The following is an 18447-nucleotide window of genomic DNA, read 5'->3' on the forward strand; positions in this document are numbered from 1 at the left end:
AGACATCCATGCAGGTAATCACCAATGCACATGAAATAAAAATAAATTTAAAGAGGAAGGGAGAAAGGAAAAGAAAAGAAAAGAAAGAAGCCAGGCAGTGGTGGCACATGCCTTTAATCCCAGCACTCACGAGGTAGAGGCAGGTGAATCTCTGTGAGTTTGAGACCCGCCCGGTCTATAGAGCTAGTTCCAGGACAGCTAGAGCTGATACACAGAGAAACCCTGTCTTTTTTTTTTTTTTTTTTTTTTTTTTTTTTGGTTTTTCGAGACAGGGTTTCTCTGTGGCTTTGGAGGCTGTCCTGGGAGAAACCCTGTCTTGATAAAAAAAAAAAAAAACCACAAAAAAAGAAAAGAAAAGAAAGGAAGGAAGGAAGGGAGAAAGGAAGGAAGGAAAGCAGGTAGGAAGGAAGGGAGGGAGGAAGGAAGGGAGGGAGGAAGGAAGGAAGGCAGATAGGAAGGAAGGAAGGAAGGAAGGAAGGAAGGAAGGAAGGAAGGAAGGAAGGAACACTGGTTCTTCAGCCCTCAGAAGCACCAGCTGTGACAGTTCCTTCCTCAGGGGTGGGGCTCAGTAGCCCCTCCCCACTCGACACTAGAATGTTGATTGACTTGGTCTTGTCCAGGCAGTCACAGCTGCCAGGAGTTCACATGTGCAGTCCTGTCTTTTCTAGAAGACACTGTTTTGCTTCAGCCTCCTCCGGCTCTCCGAATCCTTTTGTCCAGTTAGCTATGAATCTTCATTAACTGTCACCCGCTGCACAAAGAGACCTCTCCGATGAGGTCTGAGAGCTGCAGCAATCTACGGGGAGAGAAAGGTGAAGTTAGAGGACAGCTAGTCACTGTCTGCTTAGATTATCAGTCAACATCTGCTTCAGGTCCACCTCTGAGCTCTCCACTAGATTAACATTCTAGGTATGTGTTTCCTCTCATGGAATGGACAATAAAGCTGCTATTAAAGACTGTCAAATGGGATTAAAAAATACAATTAACCTTGCACTTACTCGTGGGCATTTTCCTTGCAGACATTTATCTCAGAGAACTGAAAACCTACATCACACAAAAACCGCACGAGTGTTCAAAGTAGCTTTATTCAACTTAGTAAGAAAACTAGAAACAACAAGACTGCCCTTCAGTGGGGGACTGGTTAAATCAACTCTGGTTATTCTCACAATGGCTAACCACTCAACAGTTGGTGCATGCCACCCAGAAGGATCCTGGGGCTTTGTAGGGAGGGGCAGAGACAAGGTCAAAAGGTCACGTGCTGTATGGTTCCAGTTATACAACATCCTCAGATGAGACAGTTGTGGAGCGGAGGGCACATTGGTGGCTGTCAGGTGACAGGGACATGTTAGCAGGGAGTGACTCTAAAGCAGGAGTTTATTTTGGGTGATACAGCCTTTCCGTACACTGATTGTTGTAATGGTCATTTGAGAACCAAATTGTCTCACACACACACACACACACACACACACACACACACACACACACACACACACACACACATGCACGCATGCAAATTAGCACACACACATACTGTTAAAACTGAACAAGGTCTATATTTTACTTAACAATATTTTACCAATCTTAATTTTCCGGTTTTGGTACTTTATTGCAGTCATATTAGATGTCACCCTTGGGGGAAGTTGAGTTTTAAGGGACTCTGTACTATTTTCGGCAACTTCTTGTGAGCCTCTAATTATTTTAAAATTTAAAAGTTATAATTATTATTGATTTTTGTGGTGCTAAGGATTGAACCTAGGACCTTGTATATGCTAAGCAAGCACTATATATACCCTTGGGCTACATCTCCAGCCACTGAAAGTAAGAATAATTTTAAATTAATAAGAAAACATAAGAGGAATAAAAAAAATTCTACTAGAGACTTGAGGTTGGGCTGGTTAACTTGAGGCTCTTTGAGAAAACATTTTTTTTACATTAATTTATTTAACGTGTGTGTTTGGGTGCATCGCAGGTTTGAATCCTCGTGGAAGTCAAAGGACAATTGAAGGAATTGGCTCTTTTCTTTCACCACGTGGATCTTAGAGAGAAATTCAGGTTGTCAGGCTTGGCAGAAAGTGCTTTTGACCTGCTGAGCATATGACCTAACTTACAGCTTTTGTTTTGTTTGCTTTTGTATTGTTTGTTTTGAAGCAGGATCTCACTATATAGCTCTGGCTGGCCTCAAACTCATCCATCTACTTCTGCCTCCCAAATGCTTGGACTAAAGGTGAGTGCCACTATGTCAGCTTAATTTATAGCTTTTTAAGCTACATCATTTCCCTAACGCTCCTCTTAATGCTTTAAGTAGCTGGTATGAGAGGCGAAGAGCAAATGAACTCATTACACCCAATGTTAAATATAAGCAGAAAAAAAAATTGAACAAGTTTATGAATATGTGGTCTCAACTGATCTTATCTTTTCAAGGCCGAAACCATTAGAACAGTGGTTCTCAACCTTCCTAATGTTGCTACCCTTTAATACAGTTCCTCATGTTGTGGTGACCCTAACAATAAAATTATTTTTGTTGTTACTTAACTGTAATGTTGCTGTTGTTATCAATTACAATGGAAATATCTGTGCTTTCTGACAGTCTCAGGTGCCCCCCTCCCCTCTGATAGGGTCATTCAATCCCCCAAAAGGGATCACAATCCACAGGTTGAGAACCTCTGCATTAGAATGTGAATGTGGTTGGTAACTGTCTCTATAATTCCATCACATACCATAGGGTCTGACTCCCTGGAGGAATACCGGAGGTTTTGGGTAGGAAGGAGAGTGAAGAAGGATAAAGAAAAGGAAAAGATCTCTGACAAGCCTTGAATTGTGTCTGTTCTGGAAGACCATGCTTAGTTAGTGACAGATCAGTGTACAGGATCATGTGAAGGATGGTGTGGGCAGGAGCCTCAGCAGAAATGAAAACCATTGCAGTTACTAGACTCCAGTTTCACCAGAGACAAGGGTGTCTGACTATGTGTGCTTCTAAGTAGACTGGAGTCAAGCTGGGAAAGGGGTTCTACAAGACTCAGTGAAGTAGTCTGTAGAGGGAAGACTTTAGTGCCCAACTTTGTGGCTTCTACAGGCCATACTGGACAGAGAAGAACTGTCTCAGGTCACACAATAAACCCGAAAACATTACTAAGAGTTAATGAACCAAAATCAGGTCTATGTGCTCTTTTTGTGACATCTGCCACTGCAAATAAGTAGCACCCTAGTTAAGGGCGGTCATGTTTAGAGAGTCTTTGAAATCTTAAAGCAGGTCTCGAGTTTGTGATCACTAATAAAGAAAATGGGCATGCATAAGTTGTAAAACTTCTAAGTAATAAAACTTTATTTTTTAAATACATTTTTATTTTACAAGTAAAACAAAAGAGGGCCACATAAAACCGTATTTCTCACAGCTTCTGAGAAATGGATGCATGACTACCCAGTCTGTGGAAGCAGTTGTGGTTCTCAGTGAGTAGGGGTTGGTGTACTGCACACAGTCTCTAAGACACAAGTGCATGGCTATCCAGTCTGTGGAAGCAGTTGCGGTTCTCAGTACTCTCTCAAAGCGCTCACCAGACATTTTGACTGTAGTTTTACTCTTACTGTGCTTCCTTCTTGAAGACAGCTGTTCCCAAATGTAGGTGCTGCCCAAAGGCAATGACATGAGTGGAGCATGGTTGAGAAGTGAGGAGTGTTTGTTTCTAGATAGACAGAATCTGGTAAGTTTTGTAAAGAGACATGTTTAAGCCTATTGGTAAGTTGAATATCAGATTGCAGCTTTATGCTACTTGAAAATTGGCAGGTAGAATGTTGTAAAATATTAGTTTAGGATGTGTTACATTCATTTATGCTGTGGAATATTTCATTGTGCAAAAATGTGCTATATTCTTTTATGTTGCATTTGTTTAGCTCTGTGAAGTTGTGCTACTTGGTCTGCCTAAAACACATGAATGATCTAATAAAGAGCTGGACGGTAAATAGCTAGGCAGGAGAGAGAAATAGGTGGGGCTGTTGGGCAGAGAGAGTAAATGGGAGGAGAAATCTAGGCTCAGAAGTGAGCGAAGAGCAAGAGAATGAGGGAGAACACCAGGGGTCAGACACTCAGCCACACAGTCAGCCGCTAAGTAAGAAAGAAAGATATATAGAATAAATAAAGGTAAAAAACCCACAGGCAAAACATAGTTAAAGAGAAACAGGATAATTTAGTTAGAAAAGTTGGCCAGAAACATGCCAAGCTAAGACTGGGCATTCATAAGTAAGAATAAATCTCTGTGTATTTATTTAGGAGCTTGGTGGTAAGTTCCTAAAGAGTACTAATTAATTAATTAATTAATGGAGTTACAAACTTCAAATAATTGCAGTTATTTCCCAGAAATCTTTTTTAGATGTATTTAGTTTATTCTGTATGTTCAGATATTTTGCCTGCATATAGGTCTGTGTACCACATGCATGCCTGGTGGCCTCAGAGGTCAGAAGAGGGTGTCAGGTTCCCTAGAACTAGAGTTACAGATGCTTGTGAGTTGCCATGTGGTTGCTGGGAACTGAACCTAGGCCCTCTGCAACAGCAACAAGTGCTCTTAACTGCTGAGCCATCCTTCCAGCTCCACCTTTCCCAGAAATCCTAAAATCTGTTTTCAAATTCTTGAATCAAATCAGAAAGCAAGGTTATATTTTTCAGCGTCCATAGGATTCTGTCTAGCCAACACACTGAAATGTGTAAACATCTTTGCCTTCATTTGGGATTGCCAAATTTCAGTTTTATTTGAAATGCTTGCTGTGATTTATATTTTAACATTATATTGATATCATATATTAATATTATGTTGCTAAGTTGGTTTCTACCTTGAAGACAGATGTTTGAGTCCCTCAAGTGAGCAGAGTCCACTAAAAATGCAAACTATGTAAGTCCGGTGTTATCATCTAGGTCTGGCACAAATTTTGTTTTGAAGCCATAAATAATGTGGTAACACCATTGCAAACCATTAAACCTTTTCAACATTCGGCCTTGACTTAACTCTTGAAAAGTAAATGATGTCACCATGAATGATGTCTGCATCAACGCATGAAAGGAATTCCTACAATGGACAATGACCACGTACCTGCTTGGCCCTTGTGAAATTTGGCCTTGGTGAAGATTTGCACGACATCATCATTTTTTAGTGCTTTGGGGCATAAATTTTCTTTCTTTTAAAATTATGAGGATTTCATACATGTCATCTCCATCCCCAACCCCTACTTCCAGCTCTTCCAAGGACCCCTACATTACTCTTCCAACTTTATTCCTTCATTTTTTGGTAACTCGAGACCAGTTACTGCTGACCACATGTACGTGGGGGTAGGGCCATCCACTGAAGCATGGACAACCTACCAGGGACTACAACCCTGAAGAAAATGTATGGCCGCTCCCCTTACTTCATTAAATGTGAGTTTTAGACAGAAATTGAATTGTCTTCTATTAACTTTATGTCATCGCGCTTTTACTTAATGGCTGTAACAGACAGGTTGACATTGGACAAAGAAAATAATTTTAACATATATATTCTACTGCCTCACACAAATCTTTTTATTTATTTATTGTCTTTTAAGAACTTTTAAAAAGTAATTTCTTGCGGGTGCGTGCCTAGATGTGTGTATGTCCACGTTTGTGAACCACCATGTGGATGATGGAAACTGAACACATACACACAAAATAAGTAAATAAAAATGTAAAAGAGACTGGGGAAGATTTTGTGAGGTGGTAAATAGTCTTAGAAATTTCCTTAACCATCACAAAAGAATTCTAGGGAAAAAAAAAAAACCTAATTCGTGAAAACTATTTCATTAGGAGTTAAGACAATATGAAGATTTCTAAAATACCTTTGACTTCTCAAAATGTTAGGAAACTAGTGACTACTTACAGAAATAGACCTTTCTTCCTCAGTGATACTTTGAAGAATGTGTGAATTAGGTTGATAAGTTTGTCCAGCCTCACCAAGAACAATTTGAATAACAACAGCAAATTACCCTCTGTTCTTGTTCACAGCTCACATCGCTCTCCCTCGAGACTCCAAGGCTTTGGAATAGTACAAACCTGATTTGGGGCCATCCTACTTCAGTGCTCAGTGACATCTCCTCCCCCACACTTGTGTCTTCAAGTTCTATGCTTCTTCCTATAACCCTTTACGCTACGGCTTGGCTGTTTGAATTTACAGGATTCAAAGATGATGACTGAGCAGAAATATACACAGCTAAGAGTTTTTTTCTTTCCCCTAAGACATACAATGAACATAAAACCGAGGCTACGTTTCCCTTCGAGACTGCTCTCAAATGACAGTCTCCTCCATCCTCTTAACCTTTCACATTATTTCTGAAGCCATTTCATCCTCCGTCGAAAATGCCAACCTAAAAATAAGCAATCTCCCTGAAAAGGATCCAGATGGAAACAGAAAAGTATGTACACACTCATTCAGTCTGAAAAACATTTTCTATATTTGCTGTCCGACTTACGTTGTTTCTCTTCATTTCTGCCTCATCACAGAGGGGTGCTGGAGACGCAGAGAAATGTTCGGACCCACTGAAACAAAATTCATTTTCCAAGGCTTTTGATTCCAGGTGGTAATCATTTATTAGGGCCCTTTAGAAGTTCAAGAGTATATTGAAAATGAATGTGATTTATATATTTTATTTAATTGAGCTGAAATTTCAGCTAATTATGTATATTCTTAAGAAGCAAACATTTTGTTTCAAGCAGCTGGGAAGTGAAGGCTTTATCAAGCTCACCTGGCAAATTCCCTAATTCTTTGGCTCTAAGAATGAGGAAGACTTTCGAAGACAGGACTGCTGCTCCTTAGACACAGATAACCAGACCATGAGAACGGTATGAAAGCACTAAATTATAAGCAGAGTGAGAAATGCAAATACCAGACTAACTGCGATCTGTAATAAGCTGATATTTTTAAAATTCTCTTTTTAGAAGAGAGAACAACATCCACAGATATACATACACACACATTGACATCAGAAGGGACGTTGTGCTTGTTGTCAAGGAGTCTTTGATGTCAGTTCACATTCATCTCGAACACCTACGTCTTTCTTATCTATAGCCCCATCTAAGGGCAACTGGTCTCCAGAATGAGAAATGTGAGACACCACAAGATGTTGAATCACTAAGGAAAAAAATAGCACTTATATTTTGTACCAAGGTAGGTCAACTTTCTGTGCTATATTAGGACATTTATCAGAATAAAAAATTGATATAAAAATCATTGGCTGAATAGATTATCTTTTAAGTCATAGAGGGCTCATTCTCTAAGCAGTGCTTTATAAAATGTCCCAAGCTGTCCCTGTTTGTGACGACCCACGCCTTTAATCCCAGCTCTTGGGAGGCAGAGGCAGGCGGATCTCTGTGAGTTCAAGACCAGCCTGGACTACCAAGCGAGTTCCAGGACAGCCTCCAAAGCCACAGAGAAACCCTGTCTCGGAAAAAAAAAAAAAAAAAAAGAACAGCCAGGACTTTGTAGAAAGACCCTGTCACAATAACAAAAGTGTTCCAAACACAGCACTTAAACCTTGATAGGTTCAATTTCACATGAATTAATGGCCACAATTTTTGCTGCCTCAATTTCAAAGTTCAGGTGCTATAAGGGTAATTAAACTGTTGTATCTGAAGATGATGAGTTGAAAACTAACCCTTTAAGAGGTTTGAAGGGTGTCTGTGGGAGACAGTTGTGAAGCTTGGTCTATCTGAGGGGCCCTGACACTAGGACCAGGATCCATCCCTGGTGCATGAGCTAGTTTGTTAGAGCCCATTCCCTAAGGGGATGCCACTCTCAGACTTAACGAAGAGGGGTGGAGCTTGGACCTGCTCCAACTTAATGTGCCAATTTGTGTCAACTTCCCATAGGAGCCCTTATCTGTTGGGAGGAGTGGATGGGGGGAGTGCTGGGGGGCAATAAGGGGGGGCAGGAGGAGGGGTGGGAAGGAGAACTTTGGAATGTAAAATGAAATTTAAAAAAATAAATATAAAAAAAGGCTTGAAGGGGAAGAAAGCACAGCTTCAACCCTTCCTGTTCACAGATTCAAATCCCAGCACCTACATCTTGTTGAAACTGAGCCTTTGCCAAAGTTGGATGTGTCTCTCCTCATTTTGGCTCTTTAAGCTGTAAAATGCTGGCATGAGGCTAAAGGGTAGCTGTTGTTCCCTGGGCAGGGACCTTTCATCCCCTCTATTTTGCCTCGCCTAGTTTGCTTTCTGATGCTGTGATAGACACCAATACCAAAGGGGAGAAAAGGGCTTATTTCCTTTTACAGCTTACAGTCCATCATAAAGGAAGGGACGGGAACTCAAGGCTGGAACTGAGGCACAAGCCATGGAGGAGTGGTTTACTGGCTCGCTTCCCCTGACTTATCATTGACCTTTCATTTACAGTCTGAGCCCATCTTCCTAGAGATGGCAGTGGGCTTGGTCCTCCTACACCAATTAGCAATTAAGAAAATGCCCCACAGACCTGACTACAGGCCAGTCTGTTGGAGGCAGAGAGTCCATCTTCCAAGGTATGTCTAAGTTTGTCAAGTTGACAACCATCACAACACCTCGTTTTGCATTCTTTGTAAATTTAATTGCATCTGTTAGTGTCTAACATATTATAGAGGACCAATAGGATCGGCTAACTGTTAGCTAACTGAATGAGCAAATGAGTATATGAGCAAACAATCCAACCATCTCCCTTTTTATTCTTCATGGGGTGTAGTAGAAAGAGATACAGAAAACAGATTGCCTCTCTAAAGGAATGGAAGCTAGCTGGCTGACCTGCCATCCCCAGCTCCCTGCCCATCAAACACAAACACTACTACCAATTAATTGTTGCGTCTCTCAATTCCATGCCCACTTGTGGCCCGTGGCATCCTGACAATATACTCAGGAAAGCTTACTCTGGGAACTATGCCTCTTTGACCATGTACCCAAAAAAGGTGTTTCAGAACTGGTTTGTGCAGGGTGCCAAAACTACCCTATCATTTGAATATTAAAATAAGCAAGCTGCAACACAACTCCCACCCCTACCTCCATCCAGGAAGCAAGAGGCACTAAAACCAGCTACGTGAACATCTAACCCAAAGAACTAAAGTCCGGGGCTGTGCTTGGTGACTGCCAGAAAAAAAGAAGCAAGGCATTCTGTTTTCCAATAGGAAGTTTTGTAAGCTTCATAAGGCCATTTCAACAATGTAACCTTTCCTGAAATAGGGATGTAACCTTAAGGAGGCAAAGCAGACCTTTGCTTCTCCACAAATGTGGAAACATTTTAAATAAACCCCGTTTTCACGAAATAAACCACTCCTTTGGTCACTTTCTGTGTCAGGAGGCCCACGTCACTTGCTTGTCCTCAGTGCTTTATTCTTGGGCAGTCCCAAGTGAATCTGGCTCTCCAATTCCGTACCACACTGCCATGCTTTGCTTAGATCCCTTACCAGCTGCTGACATTTTCCCCCCATAGTCTCACTATTTCATTATAAAGACCAGAGAAACAGGCCCTTGTTCCCAGGCAGGGAAACACAGAAGCTTCGTTTGTTTATTATTTTTAACCATTATGCATTTGTGTGCTTCATAGCTTCTTCAGCAATTGTTCAGCACTGGATGTATCGACCTGTGATTGAGGTCAGCTGCTCCGCCCCCAGGGTGTGACAATCCATAAACTCCTGACTGCAACAAATCCCCTTAAAGTTCAGGCTTCAAACTCAAGGCCACCAGCAATTAATCTCCAAATAGTCTATGTCTACCATGATATAGTCCCCAGTGGTCAAATTTTCCTCTAACAATACTTAGAATGTGTTTTTATTAGCCTGTTCCCTCTTTACCCCTGTGAAAAATGCAGATAGGCAAGCAAGGGAAAACAAGTCCGCAGTAGCATCATCCAAAGGCACTCACAAATACCTAAGCACACAGGGAGATTTTAAATAGTGCAGTCTGGCCATCTTTTTCAATTGACATAATAAAATAAGATTTTTTTTCCCCACCTAATGCTCTTACTTTGTTACCAGGGTATACAGCTCAATGGGTCATAAGTCTCTGGGTAAAACGACATTTTAAACAAAAAGATGGCTTTCTGCCACTTCAAATCCCTTACCAAGAGCACTTTGACAGGTTCCATTTGCCCTGTTTCTGCTTCGTAAATCTCATCGTGCCTAGCGGGTCTTAAGCTCTCACAATGGGACCCTTCAGTTTCCTTTTGCTTCAATATTGATTGCTTCTGGCAATTGAGAGTAGGAAGGGGAAGATTGGAAGCAAATACAACAAAATATTGATTATGGTCAACTGAATGATTGGCATATAGGCATTGGTTATATTGGCTTTTGTAGTCCTACAGCTTTAAAAAAAATTAATGCATTTTAGCTGGGCAGTGGCGGCTTTTATGCCTTTAATTCCAGCACTTGGGAGGCAGAAGCAGGTTGATCTCTAAGTTCAAGACCAGCCTGGTCTATACAGAAAGTTTCAGGACAGCTAGGGCTACACAGAAAAACCTTGCCTCAAAAGAACAAAACTAAACAAAAAATACTAATACATTATAACATTTCTTTCATGTGGCAGGGAAGAATCAGGGCATGCCACATGTCAGGGTGCATAGGTGGAGAAAGGTTAGGGACACCTGATAGGAATAGGCTCTTGTTTTCCATGTTGCGGGTGCTAGGGATTGAACTTGGATCATCAGACTTGGCAACAAGGGTCTTTATCCACTAAACCATCTCACCCACCACCTACAGGTATTTTTAAAATGTGGTCCCTGTGTTTAAGAAGTTCAGAGTCTGGCATAATATATAAGCAACAACAATTACACTCAAGTCTTGCACACTGGTTATTACTCTGGGAGACTTTGTTCTCATTTTAATATTGTGTGGTGGTATCTGCAGTTAGGCCTTCATCATCAAGGCCTCACTCATGAAAGGCAAGACTCTACCACTGAGTTCAGTCCAGAGGTTCTAGAAGGTTCTCTCTAACCATTAAGGGAAGAATATAGAGGATGCCACTCTTTCCCACCTGGTGCCTTTTTGTGGAGACTATAAAAAGGCTTCCTCCAGAGCACAAAGTTTGAAGGCAGGTGGTTTCCCCCGGTGTCAGGTAAAGCTAGGGCTGTACTATGGAAAGAGCCCTGATGGGCACAAGCAGAATCTGGACCATAGTTTGGAGGAGAGTCCCTTTTCAGTAAGCCTGGAGGTGTCCTGTGTCAGCATAGCCAGGGGGTGTCCTGTGTCAGCATAGCCAGGGGGTGTCCTGTGTCAGCACTGAGCTTGCAGAGCCGGCCATTTACAAAGTGTCAAGTCCCACTCATCCAATTTCTCACTGGCTGATGAGGATCTGACGGAGAAGGTGAAGGGGATATTGCAATTGCTTTGCTCACACCCTTAAAGGGCAGTGTACAAGAGGGCTGGAGAAGGGCACGGAGACAGATAGGCTAATCAGAAGGGTCTAAGTGAGAATGATGGTGGCTCATAACAGGGCAGTGGCAGAGAGAAAGGAGGGACAGGTGACCCCTCTTTAGAAGAAGATGAACCCATAAGAAGATGAAGCAGGTACAGGAGATGAAAGCTGGGCAACTAAGGCAGTGTGGGGTTTATGACACAGAAAGTGGGTTGAAATTGCCTAAGTTCAGAGAGTAGGAGAACCAGATAGAGAAGTTTACAATACACTGAATTTGGGGAATCTCTGGCACATCTTGGAGTTGCCCATGAGTTCACAAGGTGTTTACAGATGCAGTGAGTCTGGGTAAGTGTGTTCTCTGGACCAGCAGTTGATACATTAAGTAGATGCCACATTGGCTGAGACCATGATGATATTGAATGTGTCCCAGGAGGAGCGAGGGAGAGAGAAGAGAACAGAGGCTGTAGCTCTGATGACACTCAGAATTTAAGGACTAGGGAGAGAAGAGAGGCTGCAAAAGAGACTGGGTGGTGGTTCCCTGGGTAGAAGGAAGAGTGGGTGTGGTACCAGTGTGCATCCCAGGTGCTAATGAGGAGATCACACAGTTAAATCAGGATTATCAGATAAAATACAGCAAATTCGAATTACACTAGAAATGAATACCTTTTTTAAAAAATGTAAGTATGTCCCTTGTCTTGTCCCCTACACTTGTTTTCAGGCAGGGTCTTTCTGTATAACTCAGGCTGGCCTTGAACACATCATCCTTCACCTCAGCCTCTTGAGGGCTGGACTTGTGGGCCTGTGTCACCATGCACACAGCTGTACTTGCTAAATATGGTAAGCCTAGTAGATGTGTTAGAGGAAGCATAGGCATAGGACTCCAGGGGGCAGAAGGAGAAAACAGAGAGATAGTTCTGGGAGCCCATCATCTAAAAACTAGGCTCCAGGGTACCAGGGAAGGGGCAAGGCAAGGACAGAGAGCACTCTCTTAGTCAGAATAGATACCTCATGTTGTCATCTGTCACAAACCTCCTGAGGTACATGCCCATGCCTTATAATCTGACCTTCTCAAGGACTACTCTCCATGCACGGGAACTCAATAAATGTCACTTAAGGAGGCACAGTATTTTTGCCTCTATTTGAAAACTGCAACCTAGTTCAGGTTTGATCCTAATATTGTCTTAAAAAAAAGAAAAATTATGGCCTGACACATTTTGGCAAATATAGTTCAGACTGATCTGAATGGCCTGGGAAGTAGCCTCAACTCTCAACTTCTATTTATTAGTAAAGGTACTGTGTTAGTCAGGATTCTCTAGAGGAACAGAATTCATAGAATGAATCTGCATATATATGGGAAGGGGATTTATTACAATGGCCTACAGTCTATGTTCTAACTAGTACAACAATGCTGTCCATCAAGTTCCAAGAATCTGGTAGTTGTTCTGTTCATAAGGCCGGATACCTCCCTGGTCTTCAGTGTACACCAGAATATCAAAGAAATTGGTTCTAATGCCAGTGAAGGAATGAGCTTGCCAGCGAGAGCAAGCAAAGAGAGAAAGTTCCTTTTTCCATATCCTTTATTCAGGCTGCCTGCAGAAGGCGTGGCCCAGAGTAAAGGTGGATCTTCCCACCTCAAAATATCTGGAAGAAAAGTGGTCTTCCCACTTTAAATGATTTAATTAAGAAAAAAAAATCCCTCACAGGTACACCCAGCGACTTGGGTTTTAGTTAATTCCAGAGTAGTTGACAAAGAAGAGCCCTCAGGTACATAATATAGTCTTTACTGTCGAGCACAATGCCAATTCTTCTACCTTGCTAATATAAAGTAGCAGCTGCAACAAGGAAGCAATCAATTAATTGTCTTGAGCTTTGTCAAGAGCATGCAGTTTTAAATAGATCCTGAGAGGCTGAAGGAAAGTCAAAATAAAAGCACCAGGCACCCAAAACAGCCCATCAGGTGCTCAAGGGGATTGTGTGACCTGTGGGAAATATCAGCATCCTTCAGCTGTCTGATACCAGCCCTCCTCTTGGCTCCTAAGCTGCCTCTCCTCCTTTACACAGCTAAGTGAAATCCACTCACCCCATCAGAGGAATAAACCAACCACAAAACAAACCCATTAAAAGGCCACTCAAGTCTGCCTTAAGTGATCCAAAGCAGAGATGCCTTCACGCAAGTGCTTTCCAAGAGAGATGTTTTGCATTTCCACTTTGAAAGCTTGTGTCTGAATCTACACTGGAGATCCCTGTGGGGAGAGAGCCCAGAACAGCGTGGGCTGAAGTAGAGCCCGGAACTCTGGGCTAGCTGCTTCGGAATTCGGACCGGGCACAGACTTAAGTCACAAGAGGCTCTTGTTGGATAGAGAGAGAAAGAGAGAAATGGTTAAATGGAAGAACTTGTATGTTGAGGTTGGGTTAGACCTGTGTTCAAATCCCAGATTTACTCCACTGCAGTTCTGCAGGCAGGATTTTAGCATGGCGGTTATGAGCAAAGCTGTAGAGTTGCGTGTGCTTGCCTTTGGTGCCTAATGCAACAGGCAGAATGAAGCACTCCTTATTCTCCTTAAAGCCATTCTGTCACAATGGCTTCAAGAATGGGAAAGCGATAACAGAATTCTAGGAAGGAGGAGAGCTAGGAAGGTCCCTGTCATACTGTGGGAAGGAAAAGAAGCCGTTCCACCACGATGGACTGGCGGGGCAGGGGGGTTAGAGGACTCAGGGAGGGGGCCATGAGAGTAGGAAAGACGTGCGTGCAAGCAGCAGACACTGGCGTCCTGGCTCACTGGCAGGCTTAAACTCCACAGGGAAGGAGTCAGTTCAGCTGTTGGGGCTGGGGATGCTTAGGGGTGCCGTTTGTACTTCTACCTGTGTGAGGAATCCCAGGAGGAGGCTGGTAGGCCCATCTCACATCCACCCCACTGCACCACTTGGCCCTGGATGAACCTAAGGCAAGGACACTTGTCCCTTAATGCCACCCAGCCTGGCTCTGAAGCCCTTGAGAGCCCCATTGGGGATTGCAGGAGGCCACCGAACACTCGGGCCAGCAGGAATGCCGTGGGTTCTATGGAAGGGGAGTGACACACAGCAGTTGGGGAGAAAAACATCCACACATATCACGAGAGACAGACCGAGTCCTGCCACCTGTGCTGGTGGGAGCTGTGTGGACTGAGATGAAGGATGGAGCAGCAGTAGGTCGGGGATGACCTGGGGCCTGGCTAGGCCCCAACCGAGCCTATCAGACGGCAGGCTTCTCCACAGCTGGATTTTATCCTTAGACGGAACCCACTAAGGACCTTTCTATCATGAACAGTAGGAACACAAATGACAGTACAAGGATGGACTTCCCGGAGAAGGGGAGATGGGAAGTCCAAAGGAATAGTTCCAACGGAATGTTGTACCTTGAATTATTTGAATTATTATTCAAAAGAAGCCAAGATAATGGGAGGGGGCACAAAAGTGACTCTTCTGTCTGCCTCCCATCCTCCCCCCAAACTGTGAGCCTTTTGGTTGTTTCTGCTCGTCAGGAGGATTTGCGGTGCTAGAGGGTGCAATGTTGAGTTATAGAAAATAACGGACCGAGTGACCCACCCATTACAGGCCCAGGGGAGAAACCCGCCCTGCCTTGAGATGAGCTTTGTAAACATAGGTTCTAGCATAACTTCTCTGGGCTTCAATTTCTTCATCTACAAACTGAGGACAGTCGTTGTGAGTACTGACACGCACTAAGCACCAGGGACAGTGCCCCACCCGTAGCTGTGCCCAGATTGTCATTCTGTAGCTCCCACGAGCTTCATTTTCTGCCTCCATGAAGCAAAGCATCCCTCTGTGATGCAGGTGTCTTGCAACATCCCCATCACACAGTAGGCATGCTGAGAGGGCATCACACAGTAGGTATGCTGAGAGGGCATCCCCTCTCCTTTTTCTGCTGCCTTTCTGAAGAATGAGTCTGTTTCTCTTTCCGCCTCAAGCAAATCCACCTCTCTGCATTCATTCCCTACTGAGATCATTCTCTGAACCACACCCTGCTGAGGGGGTTCCAGGATGAGACTGGATACTGTTTGTCCCTCTCAAAGAGTTCAGTCCTTGGGGAGGAGAGGACAGTGTCTTGTTTCTTTGTAACAGAGGGGAAGCAGAAGTGCCAGTCACAGGGCAGGTATAGTTCAGGTACTGTTCACTTCTAGTTGGAAGGCAGAGATCCGTTCCACCAAGCCAGGCCAGTGAACAGGTCTTGGGAAAAAGAGGCTGACTTGGGCATGTAGAGGTGGTGGGGGTGGTCCAGGCAGTCCACTGCCCAAACAACAGCATAGTGGCCCTGTGACAGCCTGCAGCCAAGTCAGAGAAGGCAAGAATAAGGGTGAAGAGCACCATTTGGGGGCGTGAGTGCAGGCCTGTAATGCTACCACATACAATGGCTCTGTAATGTTACCACGTTGAGAGTTCTTTCTTTCTTCCTTTGTAAAATGCTATTGTTCTGACTTTTTAAAAATTACTTATTCTTATTTTATATGCATTGGTGTTTTGCCATGGGTGTCAGGTCCCCTTAGAACTGGAATGACAGACAATTGTGAGCTGCCATATGGATACTAGGAATTGAACCTATGTCTTCTGGAAGAGTAGTCAGAGCTCTTAACCATTGAACCATCTCTCCAGCCCCAAACTGAGAGTTCTTAACATGCCTTTTCTGCTGTGCTGTGAAAGGGAAAGGAAAATGCTAGCATAAACCGAGTTTCGGCACTGAGCCCACTGCCCTGGGGATAGTGCATCTATATCGTTAGAATGTCCTGGCACTAGGTACATCTGTATCATAGGAATGTACTGGCGCTAAGTATTCACTGAGAAGCAAATTCGAGTTCAGGGAGGTTAGTAATGTTCCCAAGGTTACATAGCCAAAAATAATTCAGAGTCAAACTTGGGTTTGCCTGATCCATAGCCAGCATTCTGAGAAAAGGCCCTTGGGCCTTCCCTGTTCAACCTGTTAGCTTGTGAGTACAGCTTTCTCTCCAGCTCCTGGGTTTAAGGAAGTCATGATGCATCATGTTCTGTTGCCAGTAAATAAACACAGGTGGAATGTGTGCAATCTGAAAGTCAGACTCCACAGAAAGCTGCTTCTAGTTCAGGGTCAAGGAAAACAATCCAAAAGATGTGAGCACACCTCCATAGGCCCGTGACTAACCCTAACCCTAACCCTAACCCTAACCCTAACCCTAAACCTAAATCTAAACCTAAACCTAAACCTAACCCTAACCCTAAACCTAAACCTAAACCTAACCCTAACCCTAAACCTAAATCTAACCCTAACCCTAACCCTAACCCTAACCCTAAACCTAAACCTAAACCTAACCCTAAACCTAAATCTAACCCTAACCCTAACCCTAACCCTAACCCTAACCCTAAACCTAACCCTAAACCTAAACCTAACCCTAACCCTAAACCTAAACCTAAATCTAAACCTACTGTCCCGTCAATCTTGGTTATCCAGAGGGAGAAGAACAGGCTCAGGGTCCAAGATTCTGCTTAAAAAATGCAACAAACAAAATGCAGGGAGACTTGTCTTCTGTATCTTCTTGCTGTTTAAGCCTGGGAGGTTCTATTTAGAGGTACATTCTGAGTCAAGAAATACAATGACAAATGTTTATCTGGCATAGAGCGCCTCAGAGAAAAGGCTCAAAATGCCTGCTTCCTCAGCTGGGGCTGACATAGACCCAGGACAGTATGGGATTTGTACTAAGAATCAGGTTGAGGAACTTGGTGTGAGCATGTGAGCACAGAGACTGGTTAGCTGTAAAACCCTCTGTTTACCTGAAGTCGAGGCTCAGAGAGGCATGCCAACTTGTCAAAGCTCACACAGACCCAAAAGAGCAGAACCAAGATGAGGGAGCAGGGATCAGACCCCTTGGCCTTGTGGAGCTGCTCTGGGGAGGACAACTCACCTGAGAGAAGGACTAACACTGCTTTCTGCCCCGACGGCCTATGGTTGGTTTTGCTAGAATAATAGAATTTTTACAACTAAAGGTGGCAGTACAAATCATCTAGTCCACTAGTCACATTTTATAGATGAGAACATGGGGGCTCAGTGCAGAAAAACAGCTTGCTGTAGGGTCAGAACAATTTTAGCTATGGAATCTGTTAGGACACAGATCTGCCTGTGGTCAACTGAGGAATCTGTTCATTGATGTGTAATAAGTATGGGCCACTTGTATATATGATGATATATATGCTTGATGATATATAAGCATGATGTATGTATGCTTATCAATATATTATATAAATTATATTACATATGTATATAAATATATGTGTGTCTACATATGTATATTTACACATATATTATATGCACATAGTATACATATATATAGCATACATACTGTGCATGCATGTATATTCACTTGCATATATTATGTATCTATAATGTGTCTATATAACATTCATTTCACTGACCATGATGGTCGCTATCACCCCCAGCCTCACACACTCCAATATGGAGATCCTAGAGGTAACCCCATTCCATCCTTACCTTTAGATAAGCACACTGTCTTAGCCAGAATCCCTGGGGCCAGGCAGTTTGTGTAGAAAAGGTGTTACTCTGGCTCACGGTTCTGGAGGTTGTCAAGTCCAGGAGCACAGGGCTTGCCATCTGTTCGGCTTCTGGCAAGGGCAGCTTCATGCTGGGCAGCAGAAAGGCAAAGCCTGAGAGGCAGCCCCACTGTAGCTCTCCCTGTAGCTACCCCAGCCCTGCAAAGGTGAGAGGTCATCCAGAGAAAGCCTTCCATGCACTCCTGAGCGCTCTTCCTTCATACCCCAAACACCCTCTCCACTCCACCACTGCCCCCATCACCCTGTGGAGGAATCAAGAGTCGAACCCATAAACTCGGAGGGAACACACACTCAAACCATAACATTTATCATTCTCGTCTTACAAAGGAGATAACATGTGACCTAATTTTAAAACATCTGGTAAAAGACTTCTCAGACATCTGGTTCTTTCCTGGTTTGAAAGTCCCTGCGTTTTGGCACGCAGGCTTAAGAAAGCTGAAGCAGAAAGCTGGGTTCAGTGCTCAGTGGTGTTTGTCTCGACACTCCCG

The 18447-nt window shown here is 43.4% G+C and overlaps 2 long non-coding RNA genes across 3 annotated transcripts in view; one reads left to right on the forward strand and one right to left on the reverse strand.

The window, feature by feature from the left end:
• Positions 1 to 395: 395 nt before the first annotated feature.
• The window catches only part of LOC106021240, a 32301-nt gene continuing 14249 nt past the window's right edge, over positions 396 to 18447 (reverse strand). For both annotated transcript variants that reach the window (XR_001196564.3, XR_001196563.3), the window contains exons 2-3: positions 17880 to 18030; positions 396 to 796 (exon numbers count right to left, since the gene is read on the reverse strand). This is a non-coding gene — a long non-coding RNA (uncharacterized LOC106021240). The remainder of the gene's footprint in view (positions 797 to 17879; positions 18031 to 18447) is intronic.
• LOC121141968 lies at positions 4508 to 7214 on the forward strand. Its single transcript, XR_005878955.1, has 2 exons — positions 4508 to 5401; positions 6002 to 7214. It is a non-coding gene; the product is annotated as an uncharacterized LOC121141968 (long non-coding RNA).

Source organism: Mesocricetus auratus, unplaced genomic scaffold, assembly GCF_017639785.1.
Source record: "Mesocricetus auratus isolate SY011 unplaced genomic scaffold, BCM_Maur_2.0 Super-Scaffold_100008, whole genome shotgun sequence".
NCBI classification, from domain to species: Eukaryota; Metazoa; Chordata; class Mammalia; order Rodentia; family Cricetidae; genus Mesocricetus; species Mesocricetus auratus.